We start from the raw sequence: 25,126 nt of genomic DNA, 5'->3' as shown, positions 1-25,126 counted from the left end.
TTCCTTCCAAGCAACAGTGGCCATGGCATTAGGGATGTCTCAACCAATGTTCTCCAACATGTTGACCAGAGTGTTGTCTGCCCTACTGAAACACATGCGCAGCGGCCACAGTGAAGGCTGACTTTTATGCCCTGGTACATATCCCCAACATAATTGGTGCCATTAATGGTACACATATTGCTTTTGTCCCCTCCCCCCTGAGAAATGAACAAGTGTTCAGGAATAGAAAAAGCTTTCCCTCTCTGAATGTGCAGATGGTTTGTTTGGCGGACCAGTACATCTCCCATGTGAATGCCAAGTATCCTGGCTCTGTGCACGATGCCTTTATCTTGAGGAATAGCAGCATTCCATATGTGATGTCTCACCTTCAGAGGCACCGGGTGTGGCTAATGGGTGAGCCCATGGTCCCCACTCAGTTGATGTAGGTATATGGGTGTGGGGTTGTCCCTAAAGGTGAGTGTATGTCTAACAGGTATCCCTCGATATTTGCAGGTGACTCTGGTTACCCCAACCTCTCATGGCTACTGACCCCAGTGAGGAATGCCAGGACAAGAGCAGAGGAACGTTACAATGAGGCACATGGGCGAACAAGGAGGATAATTGAAAGAACTTTTGGCCTCCTGAAGGCCAGATTCCAGTGCCTCCATCTGACAGGTGGATCCCTGTACTACTCACCCAAGAAGGTGTGCCAGATCATCATTGCATGTTGCATGTTGCACAACCTGGCCTTGAGACGCCAGGTGCCTTTTCTGCAGGAGGATGAGCCTGGAGATGGTCTAGTGGCAGCGGTGGAGCCTGTGTACAGTGAGGAAGGGGAGGCAGAGGAAGAAGATGTGGACAACATAATTTCACTCATTCAACAGTACTTCCAGTGACACACAGGTAAGACTCTGTAACTTCACTTTCCATTGCAGTTTTCTGTTAGACATTGGACATGGCAGCCTGATTACCCTATGTCTATGGCCACTTACTGCACCCTTTGGCAACTCTATTTTCAGATCTCTGTGCCCCACTCTGGCTCCTGGTGTGTTTACTGCTGCCCACTACAGGTCATACCTATGAATACATAACTGTACATATGAAATGTAATGTTTACAGCTTGTTAAACTAATACATATTTCAATCATTTGACAGACTCCATACTTGTATTTGTTCCAAGGGTGTTTATTGAAGTGCTAATAAGTAGAGGGGGATGTGCAATGGGCTGGGGTGATGGTAGAGGAATGTCCAGGATACAGTCCAGTCTATTTGTATCACAGGTGCATTGTCCAAGGGGGCATAGGAAGGGGGGCAATGGCAGTACATGGTGGACAGGGTGACAGAGTGGGACACAAGGGTGACTATCAGAAGAGTCTTATTTCTTGGCGGGGTCTCGGCAATGTTCTCTGGCTTCTGCCTGGATCGCAGGGACCATTTGCATGGTGGTTATCCTTCTACAGGGGGTAGGGTGCTAGTGGCCTGTTGGTCCTGGGGCGGGGTCTCCTGTCCAGCAGCACCGGCGGAGGTGGAGGGCTGTTCTTCGGGGTGGCTAGTGTCAGGGGTCCATTATTGTGCCACTGCCTCCCTCATGGCGTTGGCCATGTCTGCCAGCACCCCTGTAATGGTGATCAGGGTGGTGTGGATGTCTTTCGGGTCCTCCCTGATCCCCAGCTACTGTCCCTCCTGCAGCAGATGGGTCTTCTGCAACTTGTGCAATATCTGGCCCACGGTCTCCTGGTCTCCTGGCACATGCAGGGATCCCAGGATCCCTGCAAGTGCTTTGTGGAGAGTGGGTTCTCTAGGCATGTCTGACTGTGGCAGGGTAACCGACTGTCCAGAGGTCCCTGATGGGCCAGGTTGGTCATCGTGATCCAGGTGTGCAGAGCTCTGGGCCTCTTCTGTGGGGGGACTGGATGTTGGTGGCACCTCCTCTCCAGTGACGTTGAGTGGGGGTCCTGTGGGGAAGTAAATGCAGTGTTATTGTATCTGCGTGTGCCATCTTGTGCACTGATATGTTTCCCTCTATGGTTGTAATTAGCAAGGCATGTTTGGTTTGTGTGAATTGTTATTAGTTTGGCTCAGTGATTGTAACTAGTGTGCATGCTGTGGTGATGGGTGTCCATGCAGGTCTGTGATGGTTGTCCATGCATTGGTGTTGCATGCAGGGCTTGGTATTGGGATGGGTGGGTTGTGATAGTAGGGTATATTTGAGGTAGTGCAGTGATGGGGGTGAGGGTAGGTGTAGGAGTTTGTGATGGCATGCAGGTACGGTGTGGGATATAGTAGTAAAGATTTGACTTACCAGAGTCCAGTCCTCCTGCTACTCCTGCGAGGCCCTCAGGATGCATGATTACCAAGACTTGCTCCTCCCATGTTGTTAGTTGTTGGGGAGGAGGAGGGGGTCCACCGCCATTCCTCTGTATGGCTACCTGGTGTCTTGCTACCACAGAACGCACCTTCCCCCGTATGTCATTCCACCTCTTCCTGATGTCATCCCTTGTTCTGGAGTGCTGTCCCACGGTGTTGACCCAGTCCACGACTCTCCGCCATAGATCCATCTTCCTTGCAATGGACGTCTGCTGCACCTGTGATACGAATAGCTGTGGCTCTACCTGGATGATTTCCTCCACCATGACCCTTAGCTCCTCCTCAGAGAACCTGGGGTGTCTTTGTGGTGCCATGGGTGTAGTATGAGTGGTATGTGTGAGGGTGTGGGGTGATGTGCTGGGGTGTGTGCTGTGAGGTGGGTGTATGTGTCTCTGATTCAGTGGATGCTCCTGGCTTGTCCCTCTTTCGGTTGGCAATATTTATTTTCGTTGTAAGGGGTTGTGGGTAATGTGGGTGTGTGTTTTATATTGGATTGGGTGTGTGGGTGTGGTGTGTGTATGTGTGTATAGTTTGAATTGTCCAACGTGGTGCAGTTTTGTATGTGTGTGTGTATTTTGAGAGCGGCGGTGTACACCGCCAATGGTTTACCGTGATTGAATGACCGCTGCGGTGATTTGTGGGTCATAATGCTGTGGGTGTATTTCTGTTGGCGTATCGTTGTGGATTTTGGTACAGCCAGTTTATCACTGACCTTTGGGCTGGTGGACTTGTGAGGGTGAGGGTGTCTGTATAGTGGAGGATTTCTCTGTGTGGGTCATAATACCCGTAACAGTATACCGCCACAGTCACGGTATGTTTGCGGCCGTCAGCATGGCGGTAGGCGCCATTTACCGCCAGGGTTGTAATGAAGGCCTATATATTTATGCATGCACAACTCAAAGCTAAAAATAAGAATTCAAAATGCATCACCATGTGGCTTGACATCAACATCATCCCTTCATCTGCCTGCTTCAGGCTGAGGAACCCTCACTACCGAGACAGACTGAGTTTTTCAAACCGCATGGGATTCTGAGCAAGGCGTTCCCTGCTCAGAATGAGTTCCTTCTAACCCAGTTGTCAAGCCTCCACACCTTATATACTTAAAACAGACTGGAGAGGAGAATTCTAGAAACCACCCTCCCATCGGTTTAGTTGTTCAAGCACTGGCCGCACCAGGTCAGTGTTGTAAAGAAGCCCGCTTGAGACTGGCCAACTCTCATTGGGTTTTAAGAAGACCGAGCTGTTCCCTGCCTTACCATAAACGTTCTCAGCCTGGTACATTTTATAGTCTGTGTTCCTCATTCCCCCATGTTATGTACCCATCCTGCAGCGAGTAAGAGCGAAAACAGGTTGCACAAGCTGTGTGCGGAAAAATACCTGACGGTTTGCAAAGCTAAGTACAAAATGGAGTCAGTAGTCAAGATGGAGCTGGTGGTTGAATACCAATAGCATTGCACTCCACCCTTTGGCCAGTGACTCTCATAACGTACTGGTATGAAATTAATGCTTTTTGGTTTAAACTTTGTAAACAAATTAGGTATGCATTGTATACAGCAACATATAAGAATCAGTATGCAATTAACCATAAGTATCCTGCTTAAAATCTGGCGTAATTGCCCAAAATTGGGCAACCACTGGAACAACCAGTTACACCACCCTTTGTCCACATCTTGTTTTACTCCTTTCACCAATTCATGTAAAGTGTCAATATGGAAATGAATAGATTTAGAGTGGTTTGACAAATTAAAACATCACATGCCATCAAATTCTGAGCAACCATGATTGCGCTTTAACAGTAAATAGTCAATAGTGGCTCTGTTGTACAATGCAGCTTTTCTAGTACCTTTACATCTAGCAATAATTCAGCTAAAGCAATGGACCTATGATTAATATTCTTAACCATTAAAACTGCTAACTTATTAATCATTTGAGTATTATGAACAGCTAGTCCGGGTACGCCTACAATGGAGAGCCTCAAGCCTAAATATTCTGATTGGGATAATAATTGAATTTAGGAGTCACATTCCTCACTTAATTAAACAGGGTTCCTTGGATAGCTCATCTGTACGGAATAGAATGGAACATCATGATTCCTAATCATGTACAGGTACATGGTCCCCTGGTTATCTTGTCAGGAATGTATGTGAAAGTGGTGTTTCCACTGGAAAATAACCATCCCACTGGTAGTTTGACATGCTTGATGTGACTGGCGGCAGTCACAATGTGAAGGCAAACCATGTTATTGGTCATGTTCTTGCAATGTTTATCAGTTTGGTGATAACATAAAGTTTGTTGTTCCCACGGTATCTCTCGAAGAGATCCCGTTGTTGCCTCTAGGCGCAGTTAAGCTCATTTTCTAATTTGATGTGAATTACAAGTAAAGTTAAAACATACATCACAGGAGTGATGCTGTATGTAGTTATTTGAGTAAGGTTGTCCCACCTTTCGTCAGTTGTCTCTTGGCAAAACCTACAATATTTGTAGGGGCTGAATTGACATAACATGTCACTCTGTCGCACATTTCTATCCTTGTTAGTGACATTAAGTATGGTCAGTAGAACTTTTGCAGGTGTGGGAATTGCAACCAGACATGTGGATATGACGTCCACTGTACTTTGCATGGAGGCCATGCAAAAATACAGCCTGTTGAGTACGACTCTTGCCAGATGTGTCCACACATTTTTGGTCAACTGCACTAAAGATGTCGATCGGCATGGTCAATCAACCATTTCAAAGTTATGGGCTTTCTGTTCCTCCTGACCCCGCACACACACCCCAAAAGGGCACCACGCAGCACATACACACCTTATAGTATGATCTGTAAAAGAGGCAATTATGATCAATCTTGCAAATACTATTTGCAAATACTTGTGTTCCCACTTCTCTTTCTCTGGCTTCATAACTAACAATATGCTGTCCTTCCCCGTGGCAATGATTTCTGCTGATTCAGGAGGATGATTTGGGGATTCCACCCACACCTTATCACCAAGGCTTTTGTCAGTTGAACCAAAACCTTCCTCCCACGCACTGTTGGAAGGGCTTGGGCGGTCCACTTTTTCACTAATCCTCCATACACTGGGATAATCACCAGCTGGGCAGTCCTGTCTCCAGATTGTATTATCAAATCAGTGTCTTTACCATTCAGGAGGATAATCTTACTTGGTAGGTTGTATCGATCACTCCCCCCAAGACCTAAATACTTTTAAGTGCCAACCCAGATCTGGGAGTAATCAATCCGAAATGCTCCGTGGGAATCTATATTCTAACACCTGTCTCACATAGTGCCATGTCTCTTGGTTTTAATGTGTAAGCTTTTAATGCATGTAAATCAAGACCTGCAGATTTTGCTGTTGCTCAGTAAGGATCTCAGTCTCATGGTTTTATCTCCCAATGCATGATAGTGTTGGTCGCTACATTAGGTTGTATGTGTAATGCTGGGGTTAACATCCGCATTAGCAGTGTCTCTGCAATTTGTCAATGATCTGTTATTTAGAATTTGGAGGGCTTTATTTAGATGCTCTCTACGGTTTTTCAATGTTCCATCAGATAGTTTTTGTAATTGGGCTTTCAGCAAGCCGTTAATTCTTTCAATTAGTCCTGCAGCTTGTAGAGAATAGGGAATGTGATATGGCCACTCAATGTTGTGCTATAAACTGTAGTCTTGTGTCAATTTTCCTTTGAAATGTGACCCATTGTCACGCTGGACCTGGATTGGTACTCCATAATATAACATTAACAAGTCCAGAGTTTTCATTGTATTATACTGAGTGGCATGTTTACAATGGACAGCAATCAGGTATCCAGAATAAGTGTCCACTACTGTGCAAGCGTATTGACACCGCGACTGGTCGGTAGTGGCCCAATGTAATCAATTTACCATATCTGCCCCAGTAACTTCCCTCTACCCAACCGACCTCTGACAGCTTGTGGGACAGATCACTGTTGTGGGTGTTGACAATTAGGACATTGCATGATCACAGTTTTTATCAAGTCCTGGGGAATGTGCATCCCTCTATTGTCTGCCCACCTGTAAGTGGCTTTCTCTCCCAGGTGTCCACATTTTTGGTGCACCCATTTAGCCATCCCCACCAAGTCAGAATTCTGTGTTGCCACCACCGCCTATAAGATTTTGGCTTTGTCATCTGCAAGGGAATTTAACTAGCGTTCTAGTGAATCAGTAGGACAATAGGCATCTACATGATACACAGTGACAGTACTTTGCTCCAGCATTTCCTGAATTTCCTGCTACAACTCCTTGCCCCATACCTCCTTAGAATATATTTTCCAGTTATGTGCATGCCATTTGTAAAGCCAGGTGGCTAACCCATTGGCTGTGGACCAAGAATCAGTCTAAAAGTGACAAGTTCCAGGTTTTTCTTGTTTCAATGCCTGACACACAGCATACAATTCTGCATATTGACTACTCTTCCCTTCTCCTGTAGTGGTCAACAGCTTCTTGTTGATCGGGTTGTATGACACTGCTTTCCAATGTCGTTTGGCCCCCACATACTTGACTGAACCATTGGTAACCCATACATGCTTCCTATCCTCAGGGAACAAGGATTCAAATGGCTCACCCTATCTCACTGGTGGCTCTTTTATTTGCGGTCCCTCCCACACCCTCTCCTCATCCTGCACAGGGGCCTGCTGTCGCTGCTGGTCCCACTCGGGCCTTATCTTGTATGTACCATTTCCAACGTATGATACTAGCTTCTTGAGCATGCCCTATGTGTTGAGTTTTAAGGGAACTCATAACCCACTGCATTATTGGAATCTCAGGTCTCAAAATCACACTATGACCGAGAGTCATTTGCTCAGTATCCACTAGAGCCCAGTAGCATGTAAGTAACTGTTTCTCAAAGGGAGTATATCACTCTCTAGCATCAGGTAGCTTTTTAGTCCAGAAACCCAGGGGTATCCTCCTTCTTCCCTGTTGTTGCCACATGCTCCAAATTGCATATTGCCCCTGAAAGGTTACATGCAACTCAATGTCTCCCTCCTGTTCTGGCCTCAAGTCGAAAGCCTTTTGAATTGCCTCCTTTGCCAAATCAAACCCACACTGTTGTTCACCCCATTCAAACTCAAGCTTCTTTCATGTCACTTTATACAAAGGGGCTAGAATCTGACTCGAATGAAGAATATGCTGTCTCCAAAAAACAAGCAATCCAATGAATCGCTGTGTCTCCTGCTTAGTGCGGGGAGTGGAAAAGTCTGAAATCTTTTGTTTTGCCTGAGGCAACACCTCTCTATGTCCATGATTCCACTTAATTCCCAGAAACTTCATACTTTGAGACGGTCCCTGTGTCTTATCTGGATTAATCATCCACCCTTTACTCTGCAAGAGTTCCACAACCCGCTCCAACTGAGTCTGCATCTGTTCTTGTGTTTCACCTTGATTCATCACATCATCAATGTAATGGGTCAATTGCACCCCTGGAATGACAGATACTTCATCCAGGTGCTCTGCCATCAGCTGGTGACAGATGGTGGGGCTATATATATGCCCCATAGGTAGAGATAACATTCGGAATTGTCTGCCACAATGTCAGAAAGCAAATTGTTCCTGACACTCAGGGGCCAGTGGTATGGAAAAGAAAGTATTAGCAATATAAATGATTACATACCAGGTCCTAGTATGTTTCTGTTTCTTTCAATCAAATTGATTGTGTTGAGAACCGCAGCTGTCAAAGGGGGTCTATGTTTGTTCAGCTCGTGGTTATCGACTATCATCCTGTAGCACCCATCAGGTTTATGCTTGGGACACAAAAGATTGGTTCCTTTCAGTGGTGGTTAGAGCTATCACATCAGCCTCAATCAATTCTTGTATAGTTTTACTTATTTCCTCATGCCCTCCAGGAATGCGATGCTGCTTCAAGCAAATTATTTTGGTTGTTGAGGCACCTTCACTGGGGATATCGTCAGATGTCCCATCCTCATGGTTGCCATAGAAAGGTATTTCATTGATCCAAACTGATAACAGCCATCATCCAAAAACAAAGTCTTTAAAATGTCAATTCTCAGTATATTTTCTAGAAGGGACATAATCAGATCAGTATTTTCTCTTTTTGGTGTTATTCCTATTTTCATTTGAACAGTAGTCTGCAGGGGTTTGCTTCCCACCCAACCCTGTAATGGTGTAGTGCTGACCAGTAAACGTTTTGGGATTTCCATAAATTAAAGAGTCCTCCGCTCCGGTGTCAACTAATACTCAAAGTCTTTGAACATTTTTGTGTTTCCATTGTATTTCTAAATCAACATGTGGTCTGTTATCTTCACAAGCCCATCACTGTACCGGAGCTTGACCTGTTTCCTAATCTGATATAAACCTGTCAACTTTTGCCCAAGTCAGGTCTGGGTATATGCTTTCATATCTGCAAGCAGATTCCTCTCCTTCCCTGCTCTCAACAGTTAACCACTTTCTGTCCAAATCTTCCCCCTCTTTCCCTTGTGAAGAGACCTTTTTCTCCCTTACCTTTCCATCCACCTGCCCCTGTGTGGCTGACTCTCAGTTTATTATCTTGCATGTTGACCCACCTGCTACCTTTTTTTCAGTCCTGACCCCTTTTCCGGTAAATCTCCTACAGGTTTTTGATATCTATTCCATTAATACGCTCCTTACTGACACCATTCTTCAGTAATGCCATAAACATGTCTCTCCTAGATACTCAGTTATTATCTGTGTGATCCTCAGACCTGGTTTTCTCCAGTCTCCAAGCTCTCCTAGCTTGCCAGCTGCCTCCAGCACCTCTTTTATTCTCTGCCTTGTCTGATTAATTAGATTAATTAGGAGAGTCATTATTACTTGCTTGTAAACTGGAGGGGCAAGGTAAATTATCTTATTGTGCACTGAAATGATTAGTGGAGCCTCTAATACATTGTGAGCTTCATCTACTAGAATAACAGTTTTCATACTTACTTCTTTGATTCTTTGCATAGCATCTCTCAATGTGTACCAAGGCATATCATTTGGGAGACAATCTGATCCAGTATGATATTTTTGATTACATTTCATGACTGCCAATTGTAACAAATTGGTCGCTCCTTGATTCCCATAACTCCTGAATTGTTCTTGTATTGGGGGGGTCAGTGCTAAGAGTATAAAACTTCCTCTAATCTTCCACATCTAATGTCACTCCTGAAGCACCCATGTTAAACAACCTCACCATCCATGTAAGTAATGCTTCCCCACTTTTGTATTTAAATCTGCCCACAATATCATTAAATTCTTGCTGAGTGTAATCTTCTAGAGAATGAATGTACAACTCCTCCCGGATTCTTTGGGGTGCTATGTATTTTTCATCTAAATATGGGCTGTGCGCGAACCGTTTTTGGCTCATTTGACTCAAACTGGTCGCCACCTTTTTTGAACCTCTTCATCATTAGACTTTGAAAAATCAGTACCATCCAAAATATTAATGTCCCATTCATCCGAATTCCAATGTAATCCTGATTTGGCAATTGCTAAATGAGGTTTCTTTAGATTTATTTTACCTCTGCATTTATTAAATCTGTTCTGAACAACTTTGACAGCTGCCCTTTCTGTGACAGACTAATAAGTATCGGCCTTACCTTGCAATAACTTATTCTGACAAGACAGCATAGTTACAGTCTTTTTAGTTTCAACAAGCTGTCTCTCAAATTGCTGATTTTAATGTTCCAATTGCTTACATTTTTCATACATTTTTCTGTAAGCTGACAACAGAACCCATCCCTTTTGACCTAAACTAGACAAATTACCATCCCGTTCACGAGGTACTTTTTTAAACATAAAAACACATTCTGGGGTTCAGCGTCACCAAGACATTAATTCCACAATTCTGAAAGCCCCGAATAACAAGACCATTAATTCACCAAGACATTATAAGGCTCTTTAATCCACCCCAGAATCTCAAATGAGGGTTGAGAAACGGTTTGTGAAGCTGCTTTTGACTTCTTGCCAACCATATTTCACTTTTAAATCTTGCACTTTTCAACTTTTCCCCCTTTCCAACTACGCCAAATTGTTCTGTGTTACTACAGACTGAGAGGAACAAAAAGAAAGGAATGCCAAGAATGCAGCATTCTTAGTCTAAGTAATGAATTTATTAAGGCACTTCCCCAGGTTCATACTGGGAAAAAAAATAACATGTGACTACATATTTATTATATATTTATGCATGCACAATGCAAAGCTAAAAATAAGAATTAAAAATGCATCACCATGGTGCTTGACATCAACATCATCCCTTCATCTTTCAGCTTCAGGCTGAGGAACCCTGACAACTTAGACAGGCGGAGTTTTTCCAACTGCATGGGATTCTGAGCAAGGCACCCCACCCCCAGAATGAGTTCCTTCTAACCCAGTTGTCAAGCTTCCTCCCCTTATCTACTTTAAACAAACTGGAGAGGAGAATTCTAGAAACCACCCCTCCCATGGGGTAGGTTGTTGTTCAAACACTGGCCACACCAGGTCAGTGATGGAAAGAAGCACGCTTGAGATTGGCCAACTCTCATGGTCTTATTTTCAAGACCGAACTGTTTCCTGCCTTACCATAAACATTCTCAGCCTGGTACATCTTATCATCTGTGTTCCTAACTCCCCCATGCTATGTACCCATCCTTCTGTGAGAAAGAGCAAAAACACGGTGCATAAGCTGTGCACGGTAAAATACCTGACGGTGTGTGAAGCTCAGCTAAGCACAAAATGGAGTAAGTGGTCAAGATGGAGCTGGTGGTTAAATACAAATAGCAGTACAGTGTCCCAAAATGGCTTCCATGTTTTAATATGTTAAACAGTTAGTGTTTCAAATCTCCCCCAACACAAGTTACAATCCTCATGTGCTTCTTATTAAATGGCACTGCTACTGAATTCTTCATTAAAACCTTTTGCTCAGATTTTGTACACCTTATTACATCAGATTTCCAATCCAAATATAGCACATGTAATAGGAATGTGTCTTATCAAACGTTCACTCTGATCTAAATCATAACACAAGTACATCCCATTTTAACAAAATGATTATGCTGGTCCATATTTTAACAAGGAACTGATCTATTGTTCCTTGCTCTAAATTATGAAGTGATATATGCTTGTAAAGTGCGTCAGTGAGATACTTTAATAAAGTGGCAGGTACTTCGGGCATTTCCAGACCTCCTACAAGACCTATTGCAGGGACACATCAATTCTAAGGTTCTAGAGTGACATCTTACTCTCAACAATTATATTATGTATGCTGAGTAGTCTATTATAACAAAGTAACCAGTGCCTTAATATTGCATCCTCCAGACAAGGTAACTTGTGCCTTCAGTGGTCTTATTACAAAAGCATACCAATTCTAATGCTTTAAAGTGGTATTTGCTATTGGGATGTTCTGTATGCATATGTTCACATATCCATTCCAATGATCTAAAATGACATGTGCTTTCATTATTGCTGTTGTTACTGTTGTTTCTGCAGGATAATGTGTTCTTTAAAGGGCCCAACTATGAGGACATCTGGATTGGAAAGTTCTAAAGTGACTCAAAACTGTTAAGTTGTATACCATTTTCTACCATAAAGGGTTCAAATAATACAAAAGGGCAGATTTTTATAAAGTGACATATACTTAAAAGTGCATGTCGCATGAAGTTGCAAGTGCACATGAGGTAGGAATCATTATTGTAAGGGGATTAAAATACTTACTCATATGGGCAGCCAGAGCTTTCAGTCAGTTTGTTCATTGGTCTTTCCTGTGAAAAGTTTCATGTGTCTCTTATTTAGGGTTCAATCCCCCCTTTTTCTATTCTTTTTTGGCCAATGGATAATCCATATAATGCTAAGGGGCTTGGATTCCCAAAATCCTACTTAAAGTGCAAACTATACGTGAATTAACTAGATTAAAAAACATGATCTCAGAGAACAGAAATTACACATGACAGTAAACATCCACAAAACATTAATCAGAATACAGAGCATGCTGGATTAAAAGTTCACCTTCTACAAATAATAGTCATAGGTGACAGAAATAGGGTTCCAAAGCATAGTATTGAAATGTCCCCCATTTTGTGGTCCACATGTATCAAATGTATTAAACATCAGGGCCTTTGAAATAATGTGCATTCAGTTCTCAGTATGACTTAACACAGAAAGGGTGGGGGGCAAAGATGGATTCTGTAATAATCCCCCACAATACCTGATAAGTTTTATAAATGTACATGGAGTTCAGCATCGTTATTGTAACCCCATGAGTTTTCATGCCTAAGACAATGATTAACCTTGATTCCTCTCTCCTTAGTTACTTTTCTCTGTCGCCTCCCCGTGGATGTCTTTTAACATGTTGTATGTCAAAGAATTTGAAATCCTCCAAGGACCGGTTATGAAATTGCTCAAAATGACAGGCCTTCGGGTAGCTCTTATCTCCATTTCTTATTGCCCGCATTTTAAAAGCACGGAACCATGGAAGTTCACCTGTAATAGTTAGAGTTATCTCACGTAACTATAACTCATGCCCAAGGCAACTATAACTCATGCTCCCGCCATGCACAATTTTCTCCTCAATAATTTTACTGCAAATATTACATATTGATATTATCAAAGGTAGTATCAGTGATGTTATCAAAGGTGCCCTGTGGCCGACCCCCCATGAGCACCAAATCCCGTGCCATGCATGGCCTTCGGTCTTGCGCAGTGAAGGTTGGCCACGAGGGGCATAAAACATGGCCCCAGGAGATGGGGTCCCCAGGGCCTCCTCTGGCTCTGACGGGGGACTGTACACCCCCTCCTATTTACTTAAAAAACAGCCCTAGGGGTGGTGGTCCCCAGGGCCCTTTCCTGGCTTGGGGGAGGGGGACCGTGGGTGATCTGGTTCCCAGAACCTCTATTGACTCAGGGGAAGGGGTCTGCATGGGCCCTCCCTTTCAATATTCAATAAAATGTCAGACCCTGAAAATGTGGTCCCTGTGGCCCCTTAGAGGCTCGGGAGGGGGCACATCTCCTCACCCCTCAAATATATGTCATCCGTCTACCCAGAACATGGCCCACCCACAGGGGTTCAATAGAAATGGGTTGGAGCCCATGCTTTTTTTCATAAGAGTTTACTCATCTATATGCTGGGCAAATAGACTATAATCAACTCTCCACCACTATAGTCAATGACACACTAATACACTCTTGTTAGAAATTGGGTCTTTGGTTGGCAGTCAGGTTACTCCATGTCTAAGCAAGGACCCTCACTCTAGTCAGGGTAAGTCACATGCAATCCAAATTATCCTGTTCCCACCCTCTGGTAGCTTGGCACTGAGCAGTCAGGCTTACCTTAGAAGGCAATGTGTAAAGTATTTGTGCAATATATGTCATGCAATAACACAGTATAAACACCACAAAAATACACCACACAGGTTTAGAAAAATATAGAATATTTATCTGGTTAAAATAACTATCAAAATTTGCAATAAGTACAAGTTGATGCTTAGTTTGTCAAAGTACCTGGTGTGCATCAAAAATTACACACACGGGTATCGCAGAGGAGGAAGCTGCGTGGAAAAAGTGAGGGTGTGAGTTGGATTTTCCGGCACCCACAGACGATGAGTTGTTTCTTTTCTCGCAACACAGGACTTGCGTTGTTTCTTTGACGTGAGGTCCGGGTTCCTCATAGCGGGGCGGGGATCTTCGTTACACATAGGGACGATGCGTCGAAATCCTGGGCGTGCAGGGTGAAGTCACAGGCCTTTGTTGTTCCAGTCACGCGTTGCGTCACATTTTATGTTGCACGGCAGGCTCAGCATCAATTCTCCATCTGAGAGTCATGCTGCGTTGTTACGGCTCGGCTGTGCATCGATTCAGTGGGCTGTGCAGCGAATTTCTGGTCGCAATGCAGGCTCTGCTTCGATCTTCACTCAGGAAGATGAGCTGCATCATTCCGGTTCGGCTGTGCAGTGATTTTCTCATTGTGGTACAGGCTGTGCTTCTAATTTTCAGCGCACAAGGATTTTGTTGCAGAACGTGGTCTTTTTGGCCCTGAGACTTCAGCAACAGGAGGCAAGCAGTATCCAAGCCCTTGGAGAGCACTTCTCAGCAGAGCCAGAGGCCAGCAAGGCAGCAGGGCAACAGCAAGGCAGCAGTCCTTTACAGAAAAGCAGTCCAGGGCAGTCCTTTGGGCAGCCAGGCAGCTTCTCTTGGCAGGTTGCAGGTTCTGGTTCAGAGTTTCTTTCCCAGGTGGTATCTTGTCAAGAAGTGTCTGAGTTGGTAGGGTCAGAGACCCGGTTTACATACCCAAATGTGCCTCTGAAGTGGGGGAGACTTCAAAGAGTGGCTTAGAAGTGGACAAGGTCTCCTTTCAGTTCCATCCTGTCTGCCAGGGTCCCAGTAGGGGATTTGGCAGTCCATTGTGCCAGGACAGGCCACTGTCCTTTGACATGTAAGTGTCCAGCCCTCCACCCTCCCAGCCCAAGAAGACCCATTCAGTATGCAGATGTGTGCAGGTGTGACGGAGCATCCTGTGTTTGGGGTTGTCTGTATGAAATGCACAAGGGAGTTGTCTACTAAGCTAGCCAGATGTGGATTGTAAGGCACAGAAGGATTTAAGTGCAGAGAAATGCTCACTTTCTAAAAGTGGCATTTCTGAAATAGTAATATTAAATCCAACTTCACCAGTCAGCAGGATTTTGTATTACCATTCTGGCCATACTAAATATGACCTTGTTACTCCTTTCAGATCAGAATCCACCACTCAAACAGTATATGAGGGTATCCCTAATGCTAGCCTAGGAAAGGAGCAGGCCTCACAGCAGTGTAAAACAAATTTAGGGGTTTTACTCTACCAAGACATATTAACTACACAAGTACATGTCCTGCCTGCGCTCTACATAGCACCCTGCCTTATGCTTTACCTAGGGCCTACCTTAGGGGTGACTTATATGTAGAAAAAGGGGAGTTTAAGGCTTTGGCAAGTACTTTTAAATGCCAAGTCAAATTGGCCTTGAAACTGCACACATAGGCCTTGCAATGGCAGGCCTGAGACATGGTTAAGGGGCTACTTCTATGGGTGGTACAATCAGTGCTGCAGGCCCACTAGTAGCATTGTATCTACAGGCCCTGGACACATTTGTGCACTTTACTAAGGACTTATAAGTACATTAAATAAGCCAATTGGGTACGCGCCAATGTCACCACATTTTAGGGAGAACGCATGTGCACTTTAGCACTGATTAGAAGTGGTAAAGTGCACAGAGTCCTAAAGTCCTAAAGCCAGCAAAACATAGGTCAACAAAAGAGAAGCAGGAAGGCAAAAAGTTTGGGGGTGACCCTTTAGAAAGGCCATTTTCAACAACTCTATTATACTTTACTTCACACTACGTTACCCAACTCCACTAAAATCTGCCTCACTGTACTTAATTGTGTAAGACTTAACCTTGCTCCACGCCTGGGCCATTCCCGGGGAGGTGGTAGTTCCCGGGGAGGTGGTGGTCCCCGGGGCCAAATATGACCTAGGAGGAGGGACACTTGGCCCCTTGCCCCTTTATTTGGATTTGTAGCCCCAGAGGTGGTCTTTGGGGCCTACAGGGCCAAGAAGTGGGGTCTGCACAGCCCCCTCCAATTTAGTGATAAAGCCCCAGGGAGGTGGTGTTCCCTGGACTCTTCAGAGCCACAGGAGGAGGGTCCACATGGCACTCCTCTAATTTTGAAATGAAGCCCCAGAGAGGTGGTAGTCCCTGGAGCTCTAACGAGCATAAGGGGGGGATCCATGGCCCCCCTCCTATGTATAAATTGGAGGTGGTGGTCCCAGGGGCTCTTTATAGTTTCTGGATGGGGTCCGTCTGCACCGCCCTCCCAAGTTTTAATTCTGTGGCTTGCCCTGGGACCTGTCCCACCAAGAGTATACACTTTAAACAAGCAATTGAGACTGTGCTTGTTTTTTAGAAAAATTGGTTTCAGTGGATTCACAAATCCATTGTGATTTTTCAGCATGTTTTTTAAACAAAAATGCTTTTTTGATGTGGCAATGTCCCAGGGGGACCTCAGCACCAAGGCTAGGATAGCAGGGTATTCCCACACTGCCGCCTTTTCTTTTTTTAACCTTTTCTTTTCTCATGCCCCCAGGTAGGCCAGGTTCTGGGCACATTAAGGTATACTAAAAAAAAAGGAGAGGGATGCATGTGGCCCCTCTCTTAGATCCCTTTTGAACCCTAATGGACCAACACCTCCCTTGGGCTTTATCAAAATATTGAGGGGGGGCTGTGCAGACCCCCCTCCATTGGACTTTTTTGAGCCTGGGGGCCGCCTCCTCCCCGGCTTTATATTTTATTTAAAAAAAGGAGATGGGCCACACGATCCCCTATGGGGCTTTAATATGCACCGGAGACCATCACCTCCCCTGTGCTAAATTAAATGAACATTGATTCAGAGGGGCTGCATGGACTCCCCAGGTCCCGGGGACCACCACCTCCCCAGGGCCAATTACATAATTACAACAGGGGGGGGGAGCTGTGTGGCACCCTACCTGGGACATATATGGCCTCGGGGACCATCTCTTTCCCTGGGTTGGCCCAAGCTAATGAAAGGAAGGGGGCAACATAGGCCTACTGTAAGGAAATGCCTCCTTGGCATGGTTACCCCCTGACTTTTTGCCTTTGCTGATGCTATGTTTTGATTTGAAAGTGTGCTGAAGCCTGCTAACCAGGCCCCAGCACCAGTGTTCTTTCCCTAACCTGTACTTTTGTTTTACACAATTGGCACACCCTGGCATCCAGGTAAGTCCCCTGTAACTGGTACCCCTGGTACCAAGGGCCCTGATGCCAGGGAAGGTCTCTAAGGGCTGCAGCATAGCTTATGCCACCCTGGGGACCCCTCACTCAGCACGGACACACTGCTTGCCAGCTTGTGTGTGCTGGTGAGGACAAAACGAGTAAGTCGACATGGCACTCCCCTCAGGGTGCCATGCCAACCTCACACTGCCTATGCAGTATAGATAAGTCACCCCTCTAGCAGGCCTTACAGCCCTAAGGCAGGGTGCACTATACCATAGGTGAGGGCACCAGTGCATGAGCACTGTGCCCCTACAGTGTCTAAGCAAAACCTTAGACATTGTAAGTGCAGGGTAGCCATAAGAGTATATGGTCTGGGAGTCTGTCAAACACAAACTCCACAGCACCATAATGGCTACACTGAAAACTGGGAAGTTTGGTATCAAACTTCTCAGCACAATAAATGCACACTGATGCCAGTGTACATTTTATTGTGAAATACACCCCAGAGGGCACATTAGAGGTGCCCCCTGAAACCTTAACCAACTACCCGTGTAGGCTGACTGGTTTGAGCAGCCTGCCACACTCGAGACATGTTGCTGGCCACAGGGGGAGAGTGCCTTTGTCACTCTGCGGCCAGTAACAAAGCCTGCACTGGGTGGAGATGCTATCACCTCCCCCAGGCAGGAGCTGTAACACCTGGCCGTGAGCCTCAAAGGCTCACCCCCTTTGTTCCAGCACCACAGGGCACTCCAGCTAGTGAAGTTGCCCGCCCCCTCCGGCCACGGCCCCACTTTTGGCGGCAAGGCCGGAGGAATTAATGAGAAAAACAAGGAGGAGTCACTGGCCAGTCAGGACAGCCCGTAAGGTGCCCTGAGCTGAAGTGACTCTAACTTTTAGAAATCCTCCATCTTGCAGATGGAGGATTCCCCCAATAGGGATAGGAATGTGACCCCCTCCCCTTGGGAGGAGGTACAGAGAGGGTGTACCCACCCTCAGGGCTAGTAGCCATTGGCTACTAACCCCCCAGACCTAAACACGCCCTTAAATTTAGTATTTAAGGGCTTCCCTGAACCCAAGAATTTAGATTCCTGCAACTTACAGAAGAAGAGGACTGCTGAGCTGAAAAACCCTGCAGGGAAGAAGAAGACACCAACTGCTTTAGCCCCAGCCCTACCGGCCTGTCTCCCTCCTTCAGAAGAAACCTGCTCCAGCGACGCTTTCCCTGGGACCAGCGACCTCTGAATCCTCAGAGGACTGCCCTGCGTCCAAGAGACCAAGAAACTCCCGAGAACAGCGGCTCTGTTCAACAAAGACTGCAACTTTGTATCCAGAGGAGCAGATTTAAAGACCCCTGCAATCCCCGCAAGAAGAGTGAGACTTGCAACACTGCACCCGGCGACCCCGACTCGACGGGTGGAGAACCAACACCTCAGGGAGGACCCTCCGGCGACTCCGAGACCGTGAGTAACCAAAGTTGTCCCCCCTGAGCCCCCACAGCGACGCCTGCAGAGGGAATCCCGAGGCTCCCCCTGACCGCGACTGCCTGACTCTGAAATCCCGACGCCTGGAAAAGACCCTGCACCCGCAGCCCCCAGGACCTGAAGGATCGGAACTCCAGTGCAGGAGTGACCCCCAGGAGGCCCTCTCCCTTGCCCAGGTGGTGGCTACCCCGAGGAGCCCCCCCCCCTTGCCTGCCTGCACCGCTGAAGAGACCCCTTGGTCTCCCATTGAAATCCATTGGAAACCCGACGATTGTTTGCACACTGCACCCGGCCGCCCCCGCGCTGCTGAGGGTGTACTTCCTGTGTGGACTTGTGTCCCCCCAGGTGCCCTACAAAACCCCCCTGGTCTGCCCTCCGAAGACGCGGGTACTTACCTGCTGGCAGACTGGAACCGGGGCACCCCCTTCTCACCATTGAAGCCTATGCGTTTTGGGCACCACTTTGAACTCTGCACCTGACCGGCCCTGAGCTGCTGGTGTGGTAACTTTGGGGTTGCTCTGAACCCCCAACGGTGGGCTACCTTGGACCCCAATTTGAACCCCGTAGGTGGTTTACTTACCTGCAAGAACTAACATTACTTTACCTCCCCCAGGAACTGTGAAAATTGCAGTGTCCACTTTTAAAACAGCTAAATGTGTTTTATGTAAAAAGTATATATGCTATTGTGATTGTTCAAAGTTCCTAGAGTACTTACCTGCAATACCTTTCAAATGAGATATTACATGTAGAATTTGAACCTGTGGGTCTTAAAATAAACTAAGAAAAGATAATTTTCTATAACAAAAACCTATTGGCCTGGAATTGTTTCTGAGTGTGTGTTCCTCATTTATTGCCTGTGTGTATGTACAACAAATGCTTAACACTACTCCTTTGATAAGCCTACTGCTCGACCACACTACCACAAAATAGAGCATTAGTATTGTCTCTTTTTGTCACTATCTTACCTCTAAGGGGAACCCTTGGACTCTGTGCATACTATTCCTTACTTTGAAATAGTGCATACAGAGCCAACTTCCTACATTGGTGGATCAGCGGTGGGGTACAAGACTTTGCATTTGCTGGACTACTCAGCCAATACCTGATCACACGACAAATTCCAAAAATTGTCATTAGAAATTGATTTTTGCAATTTGAACCATTTTTCTAAATTCTTAAAAGTCCTGCTAGGGCCTTGTGTTAGTCCCTGTTTAGCATTTCCTTTTAGAGTTTAAAAGTTTTGTGAAAGTTTGAATTAGAACCTAGAACTAGTTTTAGATTCTTAAAAAGTATTCCAACTTTTAGAAGCATAATGTCTAGTACAGAGATGAATGTGGTGGAACTCGACACCACCCCTTACCTCCATCTTAAGATGAGGGAGCTAAGGTCACTCTGTAAAATAAAGAAAATAACAATGGGCCCCAGACCTTCCAAACTACAGCTCCAGGAGCTTTTGACAGAGTTTGAAAAGGCCAACCCCTCTGAGGATGGCAACACAGAGGAAGAAGATAGTGACTTGGAGGAAAATTCCCCCCTACCAGTCCTAACTAGGGAGAACAGGGCCTCTCAAGCCCTGTCTCCAAACATAATAGTCAGAGATGCTGGTTCCCTCACAGGAGGGACCAACCTCTCTGAAATCACTGAGGATAATCCCAGTGAAGAGGACATCCAGTTAGCCAGGATGGCCAAAAGATTGGCTTTGGAAAGACAGATCCTAGCCATAGAAAGGGAAAGACAAGAGATGGGCCTAGGACCCATCAATGGTGGCAGCAACATAACTAGGGTCAGAGATTCTCCTGACATGTTGAAAATCCCTAAAGGGATTGTAACTAAATATGAAGATGGTGATGACATCACCAAATGGTTCACAGCTTTTGAGAGGGCTTGTGTAACCAGAAAAGTGAACAAATCTCACTGGGGTGCTCTCCTTTGGGAAATGTTCACTGGAAAGTGTAGGGATAGACTCCTCACACTCTCTGGAAAAGATGCAGAATCTTATGACCTCATGAAGGAAACCCTGATTGAGGGCTTTGGATTCTCCACTGAGGAGTATAGAATTAGATTCAGGGGGGCTCAAAAAACCTCGAGCCAGACCTGGGTTGATTTTGTGGACTACTCAGTGAAAACACTGGATGGTTGGATTCAAGGCAGTGGTGTTAATAATTATGATGGGCTGTACAATTTATTTGTGAAAGAACACCTGTTAAGTAATTGTTCAAATGATAAACTGCATCAGCATCTGTTAGACCTAGGACCAATTTCTCCCCAAGAATTGGGAAAGAAGGCGGACCATTGGGTCAAGACTAGGGTGACCAAGACTACCACAGGGGGTGACCAAAAGAAAGGGGTCACAAAGCCTCCCCAGGGGAAGAGTGTTGAGACATCCAAAAACAAAAATAGTAAAGAGTCTTCTTCAGGCCCCCAAAAACCTGCACAGGAGGGTGGGCCCAGAGCGTCTTCACAAAACAACTTTGGGTACAAGGGTAAAAACTTTGATCCCAAAAAGGCCTGGTGTCGTAGCTGTAATCAGCCTGGACACCAAACTGGAGACAAGGCCTGTCCCAAGAAAAGTACCACTTCTAACTCCACTCCAGCTAACACTGGAATGGCTAGTCTCCAAGTGGGATCAACAGTGTGCCCAGAGCAAATCAGGTGTCACACTGAAGCTACATTAGTCTCTGAGGGTGGGGTGGATTTCGCCACACTGGCTGCCTGGCCTCCTAACATGCAAAAATACAGGCAGCAGCTCTTAATTAATGGGACAAGTGTAGAAGGCCTGAGGGATACAGGTGCCAGTGTCACCATGGTGACAGAGAAACTGGTTTCCCCTGGTCAATACCTGGCTGGACAAACGTATCCAGTCACCAATGCTGACAATCAGACTAAAGTACATCCCATGGCTATGGTAACTTTAGAGTGGGGAGGGGTCAATGGCCTGAAGCAGGTGGTGGTCTCCTCAAATATCCCAGTAGACTGTTTGCTTGGAAATGACCTGGAGTCCTCAGCATGGGCTGAGGTAGAACTGAAAACCCATGCAGCCATGCTGGGTATCCCTGAACTGGTGTATGTCAAGACAAGGGCACAGTGCAAGGCTCAGGGTGAAAAAGTAGAGCTGGAGTCTGGAGAAAGGGCCCAGCCTACCAAGAGAAAAGGAAAGTCAGCTGGGAAACCAGCTGCAACACAACAACAAAAAGAGAACCTGTCTTCTCAGGAAGAAGTTCTGCCCTCTGAGGGAACTGAGCCTATGGAGTTAGAACCTTATCAGGTTGAGCTCTTAGGCCCAGGGTGACCCTCAAGGGAGCAGTTGTGTAAGGGGCAAGAAACCCGTCCCTCTCTTGAAGGCCTTAGGCAGCAAGCTGCTGAAGAGTCCAATGGCAAGAAAACTGGAACACATAGGGTCTATTGGGAAGATGGGCTCCTGTACACTGAGGCAAGAGATCCCAAACCTGGTGCCACTAGGAGAGTGGTAGTGCCTCAGGCGTTCAGAGAGTTCACACTGACCTTAGCCCATGATATTCCCCTTGCTGGGCATTTGGGACAAACCAAGATGTGGGAGAGACTAGTCAGCCACTTCTACTGGCCCAACATGTCCCAGAAAGTTAAGGAGTTTTGTGTCTCCTGTACCACCTGTCAAGCCAGTGGTAAGACAGGTGGACATCCAAAGACCCCCCTCATTCCACTTCCAGTGGTGGGGGTCCCCTTTGAAAGAGTGGGTGTGGACATAGTGGGTCCAATCAATCAATCAATCAATCAAGAATTTATAAAGCGCGCTATGTACCCGACAGGGTTTCGAGGCGCTGGTGGGGGGGGTGACGGGGGGGGTGCTGCTAGCGTTCGAAGAGCCATGTCTTGAGGAGTCTCCTGAAGGTGAGGAGGTCCTGGGTCTGGCGTAGTGAGGTGGGGAGAGAGTTCCAGGTCTTGGCGGCGAGGAAGGAGAAGAATCTGCCGCCAGAGGTCTTGCGCTGGATTCGGGGGACAATGGCGAGGGCGAGGTTGGCCGAGCGGAGTTGACGTGTGGGGACGTAGAAGTTCAGTCTGGTGTTCAGGTAGGTGGGTCCGGTGTTGTGGAGTGCCTTGTGTGCGTGGATGAGGAGTTTGAAGGTGATCCTTTTTTCCACAGGGAGCCAGTGGAGGTCCTTCAGGTGGGGGGAGATGTGACATCGGCGGGGTATGTCGAGGATCAGGCGGGCGGATGCGTTCTGGATGCGTTGGAGTCGTTTGATGTCTTTCGTTGGGATGCCTGTGTAGAGTGCGTTGCCATAGTCAAGTCTGCTACTGACGAGGGCTTGAGTCACCGTCTTCCTGGTTCCTGTTGGAATCCACTTGAAGATCCTGCGGAGCATGCGGAGGGTGTTGAAACAAGAAGAGGAGACGGCGTTGATCTGTTTGGACATGGTGAGAGCAGAGTCGAGGATGACGCCGAGGTTTCGTGCGTGGCTGGCTGGGGTGGGTGGGGGTCCGAGGGCGGTGGGCCACAAGGAGTCGTTCCAGGCCGAGGGGGTGCGTCCGAAGATGAGGACTTCCGTCTTGTCGGAGTTGAGCTTCAGGCGGCTGTTGCTCATCCACTCGGCGATGGATTTTAGTCCCTCGTGGAGGTTGGTTTTGGCGGTGAGCGGATCTTTGGTCAGGGAGAGGACGAGCTGGGTGTCGTCGGCGTAGGAGATGATGCCGAGGTTGTGTTGACGGGCCAGTCGTGCGAGGGGGGCCATGTATACATTGAACAACGTTGGGCTAAGAGAGGATCCTCTTGAACCTCCCACAGCCTCAGGAAATATGTACATACTAGTAGTAGTGGATCATGCTACTAGGTATCCTGAAGCTATTCCCCTTGGGTCGACTACTGCCCCTGAAGTAGCCAAGGCCCTCATTGGTATCTTTACCAGAGTGGGCTTCCCTAAGGAGGTGGTGTCTGACAGAGGTACCAACTTCATGTCAGAATACCTGAAACACATGTGGAATGAGTGTGGAGTGACTTATAAATTCACTACACCCTGTCATCCACAAACTAATGGCCTTGTTGAGAGATTCAACAAGACATTAAAAGGCATGATCATGGGGCTCCCAGAAAAACTCAAAAGGAGATGGGAAGTCCTCTTGCCATGTCTGCTTTTCGCTTACAGAGAGGTGCCTCAGAAGGGAGTAGGGTTCTCACCCTTTGAACTTCTGTTTGGCCACCCTGTAAGGGGACCACTAGCTCTTGTGAAAGAAGGCTGGGAGAGACCTCTTCATGAGCCTAAACAAGACATAGTGGACTATGTACTTGGCCTTTGCTCAAGGATGGCAGAGTACATGGAAAAGGCAAGTAAAAACCTTGAGGCCAGCCAACAGCTCCAGAAGTTTTGGTATGACCAAAAGGCTGCACTGGTTGAATTTCAACCAGGGCAGAAAGTCTGGGTTTTGGACCCTGTGGCTCCCAGGGCACTCCAGGACAGATGGAGTGGCCCTTACCCAGTGCTAGAGAAGAAGAGTCAGGTCACCTACCTGGTGGACCTGGGCACTAGCAGGAGCCCCAAGAGGGTGATCCAGGTGAACCGCCTTAAGCTCTTCCATGACAGGGCTGATGTGAATCTGTTGATGGTAACAGATGAGGATCAGGAAGCTGAGAGTGAACCTCTCCCTGATCTTCTCTCATCAAACCCTAAGGATGGCTCAGTTGATGGAGTGCTCTACTCAGACACCCTCTCTGACCAACAACAATCTGATTGTAGGAAGGTCCTGCAACAGTTTGCTGAGCTCTTTTCCCTAACCCCTGGTCAGACACACCTGTGTACCCATGATGTGGACACAGGAGACAGCATGCCTGTCAAAAACAAAATTTTCAGACAGTCTGACCAAGTTAAGGAAAGCATCAAGGTGGAAGTCCACAAGATGCTGGAATTGGGAGTAATTGAGCACTCTGACAGCCCCTGGGCTAGCCCAGTGGTCTTAGTCCCCAAACCTCACACCCAAGATGGAAAGAGAGAGATGAGGTTTTGTGTGGACTACAGAGGACTTAATTCTGTCACCAAGACAGATGCCCATCCCATTCCTAGAGCTGATGAACTGATAGACAAATTAGGTGCTGCCACATTATTAAGTACCTTTGATTTAACAGCAGGGTACTGGCAAATAAAAATGGCACCTGGAGCAAAAGAAAAGACAGCATTCTCCACACCTGATGGGCATTATCAGTTTACTGTTATGCCCTTTGGTTTAAAGAATGCCCCTGCCACCTTCCAAAGGTTGGTGAATCAAGTCCTTGCTGGGTTGGAGTCCTTTAGTGCAGCTTATCTTGATGATATTGCTGTCTTTAGCTCCAACTGGCAGGATCACCTGGTCCACCTGAAGAAGGTTTTGAAGGCTCTGCAATCAGCAGGCCTCTCTATCAAGGCATCCAAATGCCAGATAGGGCAGGGAACTGTGGTTTACTTGGGACACCTTGTAGGTGGAGGCCAAGTGCAGCCACTCCAGCCTAAGATCCAGACTATTCTAGACTGGGCAGCTCCAAAAACCCAGACTCAAGTCAGGGCATTCCTTGGCTTGACTGGGTATTACAGGAGGTTTGCGAATGGTTATGGATCCATAGTGACAGCCCTCACAGAACTCACCTCCAAGAAAAT

Source organism: Pleurodeles waltl, chromosome 3_1 (assembly GCF_031143425.1).
Source record: "Pleurodeles waltl isolate 20211129_DDA chromosome 3_1, aPleWal1.hap1.20221129, whole genome shotgun sequence".
Taxonomy (NCBI): Eukaryota; Metazoa; Chordata; class Amphibia; order Caudata; family Salamandridae; genus Pleurodeles; species Pleurodeles waltl.
Note: the sequence above shows the minus strand (reverse complement) of the source record.